Here is a 12,256-nt window from a genome sequence, read left to right as displayed (position 1 = left end):
TTTTACATTTAAATATATATGTTTATTCTTTTGTTGTTGTCATACTTATTAAAATATTTTAGGGTTTTCTTTGTTATATTATAGGTTTAATATTTAGGGTATTTGTCATTATGGTACGTATTTAGGGTTTTTGTATGTTTAATATGTATTTTTAGGGTGTGGTTGTTATTTGGGTAATTTTCATATTGTAAGATTTTATCATGATAGTATTTTTTAATATTCATATTGTAAAGTTTATATTATTTTAATGTGTAATATGTATTCTTAAGGTTTGGGTTGTTATCTTGGTGTGTTTCTTATGCGTAAGATTTTTACTATTGTAGTCTTGATTCAAATGTGTATTATTCATATTAGGGTTTTTGTTATCATATCAGGTGTAAGATGGTTGTCAAGTTTTATTATTGTATTTAACATCCAAAAATTTAGAATGTCATGTTGATTTTTGTTTTCCTTTATTACCATAATTTTGTATTTGGTCACCATATTGATTGTCAACATATTAGGAATAGTTTGTATTCATTTCCATAATTTCACCACCTTCTTGTCCTTATACAATTACTTGTTAATCTTAGGGTTACTTGGTTCCATAATTTGATGAGTAGATTGTTTCCTTAGTTTTGGTTATTTTGTTTTTATATATATTGATTGTGTGTTTATATTAAGGTAAGTGTCCTATTATTAAAATACGCATATTATCTTTATTACTACTATAAATAATATTATTATTTTTGCTACTAATATTGTTATTATTATCCCTATTGTTATTTATTATTATTATTATTATTATTATTATTATTATTACTATTAATATTATTATTACTACTACTATTATTTTTATTTATTTATTTATTTATTATTATTATTATTATGGTATTTATTATTATTATAACTATTAATATTATTGTTATTATTACTATTATAATCATTACTATCATTATTGTATTATTTATTATTACTATTAATATTAGTATTATTATTACTATTATTATTATTTATTAATATTATCTTCATCATTATTAATATTATTATTGTTTTTTGTTTTCATTATGATTATTATTACTCTCATTACCATCATTATTATTATTATTGTATATTATTGTTTGTTTTTATGATTATTTTCATTTTTCCTCCCTATGATTTCAAAAAGGGTATAAGCTTTCGGGCTTTACATACCCCGATTCTGAGGGAATATATATATGTATCATATATATATTTTTATGTGGTTTATTTTTTAAAATGTGCATTTCAAAAATTCACTAAAAGGGAGTAACTTGAAAGATCTATTAAATTAAATTTGGGATAATTTCATAATTAATTAGTAATCATTCGTGAGAATGGGAGCGTAGGGGATGCTCGTACCTTCTTCTCGCGTAATTGAACCCCTAATCTCAGCTTTGGTAATGCAGATTGATTCTACCCTTAATTGGGTAGTAATTAAGTGTTCTAACCACACTAAAAGGTTAGTGGCGACTCCATCCCCATATTTTTCCTGAAAAAATTAAACCACAATTTTTATTTCGCCACCCTGGGGCACCCATGCTCCGAGACGTCGTGACACTCCTCACCTAGGATTCTTCGAATTTTTGCTTCATCAACATGTCAAGAACTAAAATAGTAGGGAACAAAGACAAAGCATCTTCTTCACGACCAGTTAACAACGACGAAATAGAAAAATGGTTGGTCTCAACTCAAGCAAAAAATTTGTACCGAAATCACATCTCCACTATCGATCCAATTTTTGGTAAGGTACTAGATATTGCTTTCTTTGAATCCAATTTACTTGAGATTCTTGAGCTATTTAAAAACATAGGATGAGACAAGTTTATCCTACACCAAGTCAAAGGATGTTATCCTGATCTGATCAAACTCTTTTACTCCAACTTGGTAAAGAAAGATATTGGTTTTTCTACCAAAGTGTTAGGCCAAAAGATTACCCTTACTCCACCATTGCTAAGAAAAATCCTTTGTATAAAACATGGTGATTTTGAGTGCAATCCTATTGAAAAACAATGGACAATGGAGCAGGGATTTACTCCACAAGAATTTCTACCTCTTGTGATGAATGATTCACCTGTTTATTTTGGAAATCCTCCACAATATAAGCAGCTCAATTTACAAGCTCAAATCCTTCACAAAATTGTTGCTTATAATATTCTTCCTAGAGCAGGATCCTATGATCATATTTCCTTCGTCGATTGTTTTGTCATGTGGTGCATACTCAAAGACAAGAAATTGGATTTAGCAAGCCTCATACTTAAGTGGATGGTCATGAAACTAGAATCTCCTAGAATTGGACTTCCATATGGTGGCATACTTTCTTTAGTCTTTGTTCACTTCCAAGTTCTCACTCCATCTTCCAAGAGAGTGAAACGAGCCCATTATAATTTATTTTCCTCCACTACTCTAAAAAGGATGGGCTACAAGAAATACATTGAGGGATGGATGCATAAAAGAAATAGGTCTGTACGACCGGTGCCAGAAGAACCTAAACCAGCTCCTGAAGAAGCTGATATGCCTATATGGTTCCTTCCCTTCTATCAGCATTATTCCAGTTTCCGTTCTGACATGAGGGCTGGCTTTACTTCTCTTCAAGACAAAATCTCAAATATTGATGCTAAGTACTCTTCACTGGATAAATGTCTTGACAAAATAGAGCAATGTGTCACTAGTTTAGCACCAAATGATATTGATTCAAATAAAGAGAGTAACGAAAATGATGATGGCTCACAAAAATCATTAGATGAAGGTTCATAGGAAAAATCAGATGTAGGCTCTACTGAAGAAGAAGAAGAAGAAGAAGAAGAAGAAGAAGAAGAAGAAGAAGAAGAATCACAGAAATCTAAAGGGAAAGTAGTTGCTACAAATAGTGATACAACCTCTGATGCTTGACTGAGTTTCTTTTATGATGTTAAAATTTTTTATGTTTGTATGCTACACATGCTCTGCTTATGGTTGTATTATGCTTTTTTGTTGATGTCAAAAGGGGGAGTATGTGTGTATAAGCGCAAAGTATTTTGTTGAACTATGTTTCTATGTTAAAACATTATGTGTCTATGTTCTATGTTTCTATGTTAAATAGGAAGTATCTAAAAGTGTGCCTTCTGAAATTGTGCTTTAATGTTTGACTAGTACATCCACTTTGAAGATTTATGCTTGTTGAAAAGGGGAGTATTTTTGTATCTTTGCTCCTTATTTGTCATCATCAAAAAGGGGAAAATTGTTGGCCTAACTAGGCTTACGACTCTTGATTTTGATGATAACAAAGTAAGGCTATCTAATCTGTTTCAAAGTAGTGCTATTTTAGTTAATGAAGGCAAAAAGGATTTCAGATGACAAAAGGACAAATTCCAAAAGCTCAAGTCAAAATTCAAATCAAATGAAGCTTAGACTTCAAATGACATATCTTGAAAGCTCACAAGGATCAAGGAACATGGAAGGCCCTACATCAAATAAATGACCCATAATGAAAGCTCAAAGAAGTTTGAAAGATCAAAGGTCAGTGACAAAGAGAACTCAAAGTAAAGAGGAGTCAAATCAGTTTTTAAAACAAGCTTTGTGAGTACTTCAAGTATGATTCAAGTATGACTTTTCTTTTTGAAGCTCATTAGGCAAAGGAGACTTAGAGACCTTAGTTTTAAGTCTTGGAACTTATTTTTCAAAGAAAAACAAATTGATATTCTAAGATTAAATAAGCAAAGAAGAGAAAAATTAAAAATATTTTAAACACAAGAAACAAATTAGTTAACAAGCGACTGACTGCCAATGGACAGTCAACTGCCATGTTAAAGAACCTTAAGTAAGTAGACAAAAGCATGACAGTCAACTATCTAGTGTTGACAGGTGACTGCTAGGGTAAATTGAGACGACTGCTTGTGTTTTGCCAGTCGTCTGTCACCCTCCTAGTCATTTTAAAAAATCCCAATTGTTCAGTGACAAACGCCAGACTGCCTGTTGACAGGCGATTGCCAACTTACAGGTTGTGCATTTTAAATGTGAAATACATTGACAGCCGACTACCAGAGTTCTCACAGTCAACTGTCACGTGGTAAAATTTAAAAACACAATGGACTTATTTTGAAATTTTAAATTGCTTGGGGCTCAAACTTATTTAAATCTTGGACTCTACTCCAAGTAAACTTCGGGAACAAGTTAGATACTCTTCTACATCTATAAATACACCCAAGCTAAATTGATTCAATACCAAGAATTAAATTCAACATTCAAAATTTCTCTCAAGTATTCTAAAATTCTCAAAGCTCTCTCTTGCTCACAACTTGCACGAAGTTTACTAAAGTTTTTTTGATTTTCTCATTGCTATTGTGCTACAACTACTAATTCTTTCATCAATTGAAAGAAACATACGGTAAAAACTTCTAGAGCTTCAATCTGAATTTCATATTGTGAATTTTATTGAAGTATATAGTTTTTGATCTGTACTAATTAGCTTTTTGAGGAGCAATTCTTGTACATCTTATTTCAAATCTTTTTAGCAGATTGATAGACGGTTTGAGTGTTGAATCGTTGGACCAAAAAAGGGAATATTGTTTGGAGAGGCAAGCTCTAGCCTTAACAAAGGAGTGTTGTAATCGGTATTATTCCGCCCGGTAAAGGAACTGCAATAGTGGAACCCATTGGTGGTTTGCCAAGGGTGAGAACGTAGGCTGTGTTGAAGCCAAACCTCGTAAAACCTTGTGTTTCTCTCTCTCTTCCCTACTCTTTATTTTTCAGCAAAATTTACAAATTGCATGGATGCTTCATAAAACTCTGAATTCTAAATGCTTGGTTGTTAAATAGACTGGAAGATAGTTTATTTTGGTTTGATGAGCATTGATAGCGGAAACCGAAAGGGACTACGTTGGTTGATCATCCTTAACTTATTAAACTGAAAGCTTATTTACAAGATGAACATTGGGAAGAAGTGTGATTGTAACACAGGGCTTATACATATTCAGCAAGCATTACATATTGCTACAGGGCTATTGTTACAAGAATCAAGTGATTGGTTATTTTGTTTTGGTTGTGGTTGATTTGAATTAATTTTGTGATTGTGTTTGAGGTGTGGTTATTGTTATAACATAGAAGTTTTAAAAAAAAGAAAATAAAATTTTTAAAAACCCAATTCACCCCCCTCTTGGGCAATTTATTCCAATTTTACGAACTTGATCAAGGCAAATCATCATAGCCTGGTTCAAACATCTGAACCATGCAAAGAGTACCGCCTTCTTCATCAGCAAACTGAACTCGTCTGTTAGTTTCTAACGACGTGCGGCTATCATCATCTAAGGTCAAACCACCAATCACTGTGGTTCCCATCAACTGATATAGCCCAGGAGACTCCTTCCTAGTAAATATCATTGAGTCATGTTGGGTCACCTCTATAGCTCCACTTGCGAAAGAGATTTGGATACCCTTAGAATCCAACCGACTAAGGGAGATCAAATTTCTTCGCATCCTTGGAACGAAGTTTACGTCATCCAAAATACGAACCCCTCCAACAGGCGTGTTTAGCTTCATAGATCTAATCCCTCTAACATCGCATGAAGACCCATCATCGAGTGATACCGTACCACGAACTTCTCTGAAAGAATGAAAAAATTCTTTCTTAAAACAAATATGAACTGAACTCCGAGAGTCCAAAACCCATTCGTTATCATTTGGACTACCACGAGCATTCATGTTCTTTCTTATCAATTTCTGGCACTCCCTCTTCATATGGCCATACTTCTTGCAGCATCGACACTACACATTATTTTGATTTTGTCGATGTAAGCTGCTCACCATTATAAAGACTTCATCATTACCATGCCATGTGGCATGCTCTAATACATTGACACCATCCTGTGTCTTCTTTTCTTCTTCGTATTGTTTTTTATCTTCATAGTCCTTCTTGAAGTGCCTTTTTTTATCACACCAATAACATACGACCTCGCTTGTATCTCATCCTCATTATTTTGAATGCCATTGTTTACCTATGAGCTTTTGATCTTTCCTTCTTCCTTGTCTCTTACTATTAGCCACCAAAGCTTGCTCACGCCACATCACAATCGGCTTTCTTAACGTCTCAGAATGTTGAAGTGGTGCCATCACATCATCCAACTTCAAGGTATCCTTTCCCACGAGCAATGCAGTTACCAGACCATCAAATGAAGTTGGTAAAGACAACAAAAGTAGAAGCGCCTTACCCTCTTCATCAATTTTTACGTCGAGATTCAACAACTGGGTCAAAATCTTGTTGTAATCATTTATGTGATCAAAATGACTACTTCCCTCGTTCATTCTAAGTTGATAAAGTTTCTTCTTCAGAAACAACTTATTGGTAAGGGACTTCGACATTTACCTTTGCTATAATTTCTTCTAGAGCTCAATCAGTGAGGTTTCGTCTAACAACAATTTGGTTAATCATCATCTTTGAAATCATCTGACTTCTTTCCAATCAATGACTTGATCAAGCCTTGATAAGCCAAAATATCCTTCACCATGCTCTGCCACAAACTGAAGTTGTTCCACCCATCAAACTTCTCCACTTCAAAATTTGAAATGCCAAAACCTACCATTATGCTTTGAATCTCACAAAACGGACACCACCAATGGCTCCAAAATGGCCGAAAACCTTAGGAATGGTTCAACCCGCTTGAAAAACCAATACGAAATGGCTCCGAAATGCTCAGTCAAACTTTTGGTCAAATTGGTCAAAAAAGTCAACTCTTTGTCAACTTTAACTGAATATTCCCTCCCTTAACAGAATATTCTTGACGACGTTAACAGCCACTAAAGCCGTTATTGATGCCAGCTGATGTGGCACTAGGGCCCACCTCCTCTGGGGTCCCCCCGTTGACGTGGCTGCTGACTGTGTAGCTGACTCAGTGCTGACGTGGCTATGTACCTACTTACGTGCCTGCTGACTCAAGCCTGGCGTGGCGTTGACGTTAGCATCTTCAACCTTCAAACATTCGCCGGCGCATGGGCGCGCATGAGTATACCTTTCGATAACCAGTAGGTGCGTGAGGGCGCGCTAGAGTTCGTGGCAGCGTTGTCTCTCCATTAGTGGTGCGTGTGGGCACGTGCGGCCTTTTCTGTGCTTCGTTTGAGCTCTTGTTACCGTAGTTGACTTCGTCTCATCAAGAAAAATGTTTTGGTGGTCTCAAAATCGAGTTTTGAACTACTAGGTAGAGGCTCAAATCTAGGAATTTTGCTCCAATTTCGCTCTGATACCATTTGTTGCGAAGTGATCCACAAGCAACAATCACACAAGCAAAATTACGCAACCAAAAATACTAGACCAAATTTACGTGGTTCGGTCCACTGTGACCAACGTCCATAGGAGAGCATACAATCACTATAAACGGGGAGAATTACAAGGAGGAGGAGGCTACTGCCCTCAACTCTACTCTTTCTCTCTCTAGAACAGACTCCACCTCACACAACACACCACACTATGCAACTCCCTCTCTCTACACATACACACCTCACAGCTCTCTGCTGCACACACACAGCCACACAACTCACTACCTTGCCACACAACTCAATTACACACACATACATTATATATATATATATACACAAATGGGAGGGGGAAGAAGTCAAATAGAGCGGCTGCAATTCAACATGGTAGGTAGAGTTTAGTGATCGTCCGTCTCCAATGTCAACGATTGCGGCTGGGTGGTGCGGCTGCCAACACCAATACGAGCCACACCCTAATAGTTAGGAGCTTTGTGAGTTCGTCGTCAACCCTTCGAATGAGCAGCAGGAGCTTCGTGAGTTGGTCTTCCACACTGCAAACCAGTAGGAGCCCTTTGCGAGTTCGTTAGGAGCTTCGTGAGTTCGTCGTCGACATTTCGAACCAGAAGGAGCTCTTCTCAAGCTCGTCTTCGAGCCTTCGTGATTTCATGTGCTTCATCTGCTTTAAAGTTTGAACTCGTAGGTCTTATTATTCTTCTTCTTCTGCAACTCTACTTCTTTCGCTTCTCTGTTATTGCATATTAGAACATTACATATTTCTACAGAATTTTCTACTTCGACACAAGCAAGAAGGTAGGGCAATGAAAATTAATTCCTTCACTGGCCTTTATAATTTGTAAATTTCATCTACTCTTTCTGTTGGATGTTTTGGTGATACATGACATGACTTTAACCAAGTGCAGAAGCAGCAGAATTGTCCATGGTTGTAATCTGTGCTAAATCAGTTTGTTGTATTACATTGGGTATGTTTTGGTATATGTATATGTATGTAGTATGCCTGTATGTACGTACATGGTCTATTTTAGGACATTTCTAAAGACTACAGATATTTCATAACAATTGATATTTCATAACTCCCTATCTAGCATAAAACTTAAGTTCAATGTTTGCGTTGAGAATTGATATCCATTTAAATTATAGTATAGTTCAGCCCAACATAAGGAAAGAAAAGAAAGAAAAAAAAAGTATTCAGGCATGGCATTGGATTTTCGAAATCTGTTTAAAAAAAATGCTGAGTAGATTAGTGGGAATTTGCTTAATCCTACACTTCTGCAAGCACTTGTTCTAGTTATCAAATGAACAGAAATTCTTCAATATTGATTTTTTCGAAATTTCATGAACATTATATGTATGCATGGTGTCATATGCGTAAAAAGGATGAGGAGTCATATTCAGCCTCACTGCCTAGGCTTCCAGGGAGCTTTGGTTCCTTAATTGGCAGTGGTTCAATGTTGTGTGGGTTGTGCCAAACTGCCTTAGTTCTTTTGTTCATTATAGGAAAGGAGAGGATCAACAATAAATAGAGCACGGTTTAGGCTATGTGTTCTTGTGTTTCTGGAGGGAGAGGAATGGAAGAGGTTTTTAGATGGTTAAATTGCATGGGCAGAAAGTTGAAGGCATTGCATATACTTATTTGTTGTAAAACTTTTACCCTAGACCTCCATTTTTGGTTGGATTCTTTTGACAATCACCCCTTTATTGTCTAGTACTGCATGTGTGATAGAAACGGTGCAATCCCAAGAGGGAGGGGGGTGAATTTGGTATTTAAAAATTATAGCCTAGGTTGAACGAAATAAACGATATTACTTAACCTAGGGTCTATATATGCAAATGAAACTCAATCATTCACAATATAACATACACATGCAGTAATTAAATTGTGGAAATGTAAATAAACACGCACGATATGTTATCGAGGTTCGGCCAACAATGCCTACGTCCCCGCCTTGGCCATACTAGCACAAGTATTACCACTATAATGCTCACTTAAACAAGTGGAGCGGTACCTAATACAACCAGGTCAATTCAAAGGGTTGACCTCAATCGACATGCCTTAACAGGATGGCGCACTTAGCTTTCCTAACCGGGTCTAAGCCAATCCGGGACTATTTCAAAGGGTTAGTCTCCCTCTTCAAGCCCGTGCCTGGAAATATAATAGATTTGAAATACAATCAAATGGTACAATGATTGTGTTTTCGTGTAAAGCAGATATGTACCCAATACGCACAATATAACTAATGCACTACCAAAAGATAGAATATGATAAGCTCGATGTAGTCTAAGTGTCTACTCTCAAATATTTATGCAAATATAGCAATCAGTGCGTGAGAGTGTAAATGATAGGATCTTTGTGTCAAAATAATATTTCAATCACAATGCACAACCAAAGATTATAAGCACACTTCAAAGATCTCAACAAATAATATTTCTCAATATAACCACAAGAGATATTCAAATTTAATTTATAAAGTAATTTGATCTTTGTGTTCAAGAAGATAAAATCAATCAAAGCCTATTTCAACAAAGATCTTTTTACGTATGCACAAATATCTCAACAAAATATTTCTCAAGGTAAATCACACTAGATATTTGAAATCGATTTGAAAAAATTTATTTCACAAAAAAAAAGCAATACGAACTCTTGAGTATTGCAATGATGATGCAAAACTCACAAGCTCTACGAAGTTTTCCTACGGAAGACTTATTAATGAAATCTCCTAGAAAAACTTCAAGCTTACTCTCGGATAAAAATATATATCAATCAACCAAAACAAATGAGAGTATAAGCTTAACTAGATACTCACAATAGCACTTTTAGTTAACAAGGTTTGCAATGAGGATGAGTAAGAATGAAAAAATAAGGCTTGGATGTGAGAAATAGAGTTTTGTGAATCAGAGGATTTGTTGCTAATTGTTTTTCTAATCTCTTTTCTAATTATTCCAAGTGAAGGGGTATTTATAGACAACCTCTAAAATATAACTGTTAGGGACCTATTGGGAATAATTAGGAAAGTTTTAAATCATTTTAAAATAATTAACCCTGTTTAAAATATTTAACCACGGTAAAAAATTCAGGGCAACCCGAGAGGTTCAGTTGACCAAAAACATTTTTGGTTGACTCAAGTTCATATGGTTCGGTCGACCAAGTCGAAAATGAATAAGGGACACGGTCAACCGGATATATGTGTCAAGGGCAGTTTTTTGAGGTTTGGTCAACCAGGAGAAAAATGAACTATGGTCTCGGTCGATTGTAAAGGTCAATTTTTTCCAATAGCGCGGTTCGGTCGACTGGAAAGAAATAAACTAGATGGTTCGGTCGACTAGACTATTGGGGCATCTCCTGAGGACCCTCGATCGACCAAAGCGTTGGCGTTCATTTTGGGCTCGGTTGACTAAGAGGTCAAAGTGTTGACTCAAAGGGAGTTCGGTCGACCGGGTGTAAATGAACTATATGAGTTCGGTCGACTAAACTGTGGTCAAACTGTTGACCTGGTCTGGGTTCGGTTGACCGGGAGTATATGTACTGTGAAGTACGGTCGACCGAATGTGTCTATTTCAAGCATTTTGGTCCTGTTTAAGCATGCAAACACCCTATTCAAATGACCATTCATATATATGCATGTGTGAGTGTCCTAGGGTCATTTTTAGGTCCTTTTTAGTTCGAGGACACCGAAAAAATCTAGTGTCGGTTGACTGAAGAGTGTTCCCTAAGGTCCATCTATGGTCTTGAGCTTATCCATCCTACCATGCAGGTAAGACATTGATTATTACAGACCATGTTCCCTAAATTACTGTTAGAGACCCAAATAATATAAATTACAACAAGAAAAATTTCTTCAGGGTCTTCGGTCTTCAACTTTTCACGTGCCATCAAATGATCTTGTTATTATGAACCTGCATACAAACTTGACAGACATCAAATATCAAAGTATTTGTCATAATCAAAACAGGATATGACCCATAGGGTCAACAGTGTGGGCCTGGTGCCAATAATACTTCTCAAGGCAAACCATTACCTTTATTTTTCTTTTACATGCTTCTTGCTCATTGTTCTACCTACTGCGAATTCTTTCTGCAATTAGCACTCATGATAAGAGTATACTCCAATGCTTTGAATTAAACAAGACCTCAATTTATATTATGTGATTGCTTTAAATTAAATATGAACATTGTGTTTAAATGCTATGTTATATATAAAGTACTCTTAGATGCTTTGTAGCTCAATCCAAGGCACTCATTTTCTGTTTCCTTTTGAAGTTCTTTTTGGGGTAACTATTGATTGCTACTGTTTAATGTAATTTATTTATGTTTTAAAAAGTTTTGGTTAAACTCATTTTACTCGCCATTATTGGTTACCCTTTTATATTAATCTATGAATTATTTTATTGGTTGGTAATTTGTTTCTTTGAAAAATTATGCCAAAATAAATTATTAATAAAATTATATTTGAGAATGGCGGCTTATCTGCCCATCCGCCATGAATTATTCGACTCGAAACCGCCTAATCCGTCACTTAAACGAGTCGAATATGATTATGATTTTTTTCACCTGATAATCTGCCTTATCTATCACGGATTATTCGATCCGATCCGCTTTGCTAGGTCTACGCGGGCTCCACTCCCCACTGCAAGTCCTGTTATGCAGAATATTTAATGTTCATATTCTCATTACTACTTAGTGCAATTTTTAGGTTCCAATTTAATATATATATATATATATATATATATAGAGAGAGAGAGAGAGAGAGAGAGAGAGAGAGAGAGAGAGAGAGAGAGAGAAACCTCCGTATAGATTTAACAAAAACAATGAGTTATCCGTAGTATTAGAATGACTGCTAATATTATTTGTAATTTTTAAAATTATAAAAATTGTAACTCAGTTAACTCAAAATCTAAAAATATGCGTTTGTCCAAGCTAGTATTTAGGACAAAAGATATTGAATTTCATTAAGATTGAATAAAAAGACACTAATCTTTTCTGAGATTTCAAAATTTTCAAAGACTTTTCCTGAAATTTC

Source organism: Malania oleifera, chromosome 11 (genome assembly GCF_029873635.1).
Source record: "Malania oleifera isolate guangnan ecotype guangnan chromosome 11, ASM2987363v1, whole genome shotgun sequence".
Lineage (NCBI taxonomy): Eukaryota > Viridiplantae > Streptophyta > Magnoliopsida > Santalales > Ximeniaceae > Malania > Malania oleifera.
This window is presented reverse-complemented; position numbering follows the sequence as displayed.